Source organism: Poecilia formosa, unplaced genomic scaffold (assembly GCF_000485575.1).
Source record: "Poecilia formosa unplaced genomic scaffold, Poecilia_formosa-5.1.2 Scaffold372, whole genome shotgun sequence".
Taxonomy (NCBI): Eukaryota; Metazoa; Chordata; class Actinopteri; order Cyprinodontiformes; family Poeciliidae; genus Poecilia; species Poecilia formosa.
In genome coordinates this window covers 240,657-244,246 of record NW_006800311.1, presented here as the reverse complement: position 1 = coordinate 244,246, position 3,590 = coordinate 240,657, and the positions used below count along the sequence as shown (strand labels likewise).

General features: G+C 39.9%; 1 protein-coding gene across 1 annotated transcript in view; it reads left to right on the top strand.

Annotated features, from left to right (window-relative positions):
- adrb2a (adrenoceptor beta 2, surface a) overlaps positions 1-3,008 on the top strand; it is a 5,323-nt gene extending 2,315 nt beyond the window's left edge. Inside the window, exon 2 of the mRNA XM_007575207.2 lies at positions 1-3,008. This exon is cut by the window's left edge and continues 1,763 nt beyond it. The gene's annotated coding sequence lies outside the window, so the exon portion shown is untranslated.
- The last annotated feature ends 582 nt before the right edge of the window (positions 3,009-3,590 follow it).

Below are 3,590 nucleotides of genomic sequence, written 5' to 3'. Positions count from 1 at the left end.
CACACACACACACACACACACACACACACACACACACACACACAAAAACAAAACAAGGAACATATCTCTGTCAACGGTTTGCAGGCTGATGGGCTGCACCGCGTTGGTGTCAAGAGTACATTCCGATTTGCTGAGATAAGCAATCTACCATGTTTCTGTCCTTACTTGCTTCTGACTGGTAGCGTTTGAGACCGGCACCATGTGAAAACCGTAGACACACGTCTCTTGTTCTTGCATTTGACGTGCCGTTGCATTCGAGTCTGCTGTAAGCAGAACGCTTCAGAGATATGCTCTGGCGCTCGGAGATTCGGATCTTCCTGTTTAGGGGAACAACGCCTGCAGTTAACGCTCTGCGAATGCTGTGATAAAACTTGAAAGCGCACGGTTGAGTTTTGAAATCCTAAAGATATCTGATATCTCTTTAGGCAGAGAGTAGGTGGTATTATCGCAGTACTTTGAAAGGCTGCCCTCAAATGCATATAGATTTTTAAAATTCAGCAATTTAAATATATATATATAGATATTTTATTTATTTTTTTATATCTGATTTCAAAGTTTGCTTCTGGACGGTCTAAAATGACACTGTTCATCCTCTCAGCTGGCTTCAGTGTACAGCACACCTTGGCACAAAAAGTCATGAAAACTATTAGCACTTTCTATCCTCTGTGAAACAGAAACTCTGTTCCTTTGTTGAAATAAGCCCTTGTCATTTTTTCTTTGAAATTAGTGGTTGCTGTGTTTCGGTATATGCAGTGTTTATTGCAGCCAGAGAGGCCATTTCCTCGTCGTGCAAGGGTACAAACCACACATGATAATAATAATAAACAGGGTGGCAACAGTTTCAGGGCCGAGACACAGTGCTAGTTGCTGTATTCAAATAATCATAGGATTTAAAAAAAAAAAACAAAAAAACAGCCCTTGCACCTAAATAGCGCATCTTTGCCTCAGCCTTGTGACATTTCCCAGATTGTTCTCGGTGTGTGAGGATGTGTGTTCCCGTCTGAAATCGACGGAACGGTTGGAAAAGGCGTTCAGGGCTCCACAGAGCCGCGTCGCCTCAGCTGCTCCGGTTGTTTCGGTCAGTTTCTGCCAGTCTTCTCTCAACGGGTCTAGATGTGCAGCCACCAGGAAATGCCCCGATCCAGCTGAGCCCTGCCCCAGTAAACATGAATAAACACATTATCTTTGTTTGCTTAGTTTGACAATTTGATGATTCTGCAGCCCCCCTCCACCCCTCTCCACCATCCTCTCAGATGAAAGAAAAACCTGCTGGGGTTTCTAGTTTGCAGGTTGGGATTATATCCAAAACTCCATCCTCAAATAATACATGTCTTAAGACTGCTTTCTTATGTGTTTTCTCTTGACTTATGTTAAGTTTAATGGACATTAAGCACTTAGAGAAAAGGATCTCAATTTATGAATTTGTCCTCTTTCCTTCAGATTAAATCGCTTCACAGATCATTAGGCTGGACAGAGATAGCAGAGGTCTATCTTAAATCTTTTTCCCCATGTCAGTTAGGCTAAAGTTAGCTTCTGAGGATGGGGAAGAGGAGCCGGGATTCTCAGCCAGTCTAAATCAGTGCTAGCGGCCGATCTTTTAGTGCATGTAGTCTCGCCTCTGTGTGGAGTCGGATCAGCTGACACTGTCAAAAACATTGAACTTTGTTCCTTCAGAGGAAATCTTTATGTACTGTATCGTAAGTATCGGTTGTCACCGATCCCTGGTCGAAGACGTAACTAATGCAGTCGTTTGTACGTCAGCGTGTGCCATGTGACAAGCAAGCTTTCCAGAACGTGGATCCTTTTTCTTGGTCTTCTTTTTTTTATTATTTTTTTCTTTTTTTTTTCTGTGCAGATTTACAGCTAAGTAAATGCAGGGGGTTGAATGTCAGAACACAGGTTCTTGAGGAAAACTTTCCCAACATTTTCACTGTAAGGCATGCTGAAACCACAAATCTGCTCAAAGTATTAGACCAAGTCTTAAAGATGATTCTTTTTGTTGTTGTTAAGTCTCGACAGTTTGATCCTGGGCTTGGCACTAAGCTATTAGAGAGTCTTGCTTTCTTATTGTCTTAGATACATGCCATTTTTGGAAGCACTGTGCAAGTGATTGTTTGCATGTCTTGTTATAAATTTGTGGTGTCATATTTGTGGATTCCTGCTGGCTCGCTTTGCAAACGAACCTGTTTCAGTCCGAGCTCTGTGGACTTTCAGCTCAAATGCCACACTGCTCCCTCCTGGCAATGGCCTATCTTTGCACCTCAGCCGTTTCTCACTTATAAATGGTTACTGTTTTCTATCGATACTCCCGTATTATAAGGAATGTAATTCATGCCTTCGCATCCTCGTCGGTGCTTGAGGATGCGACACTGTTATGTGCGATGAGTCTTGAATAATGAGCTGACACTACAACATTCCGGGCACAGCTGCTGTTTTATATCATGCTTACGACGCACATTCAGTCCCCCCACCACCACCACCATCACCACCACTGACCTGTCTCCGATTACCCACTGATGCACCTACAGCGGCTCTGCTAAGACAAAAAGATTCTGTTTTGAAAGAATTACGGGTCACAGGTCAGACCAGTCTAACAGTTTGTATTACCACTTGGCCTCAGGAGTTAATATCCAGCATATTTCAGTGTAATGGACGACGGTGTGTATGATAGATTGACATGTTAATGTGGTCCAAGTTCAGGTGGGGTAACTCAAATGTTACCCTCAAGGAATCACGTTTATTTTCAATGAATAAGTCCCTTTGTTCAACAACAACTCCTATTATGTTTTAATAAAAGTCATTTTCCAGCCTAAAGCGGCACTGTATAGCACTTTTAAATATGTTAAAACATATTTCAGGTCACAAAAAAACAAACAAACAAACAAACAAAAAACAAGTGTTCCCATTGGCATGTACTATAATGTTTCTACTTTTGAATAAAATGTAAAAAAAAAAAAAAAAGAAAAGAAAAAGTCACTAGAGTAATTATAGGAATGTGAATTTCCTATATAAAAAAAACTTGTATAAAAGAGAAAACCTGTTATATGTGAACTTTTTTTATTATTATTTTTTTTTTAAAGTGGTCAGAGTGAGAATATAGTCACTCGGTGGAATGTTTACTAAATGTTTGCAAGCTATTTTCGCACAATTTTCTTGTCATTGTTGTTCAGGTCTTGGAGCTTGTTACATTATGTGGTTCCCTGTGGTATTTATTTAAAAAGAAAGTGTAAGTTTGTGACGTAAAATTTTTATTGAAATAAATTATGTACATGTTTCATGTGATGTTCTGTGATGTGTGTGTTTTTTTGTTTTTTTTTTTACTAACGATTATATTCTTTTGTAAAAAATATTTTTTTTGCTCTTTGGGTTTCACGCAGCACTTTCAGTCCCTTGTGAAACGTCTTCAGATCCCATTGAATCTTCTCACTCTATCGTGCTACATCCATAAATTTCAACGTTTCAATGACAGACCTACACATATAATCCTGGAGTGGGACAACAATGCAAAATATTTCCTAAAATGTGTGCTGTGCAGCAGTGATATCAGATGCGACTAAATGCATTTGAGAGTCACTTTGTTTGTTTGCATC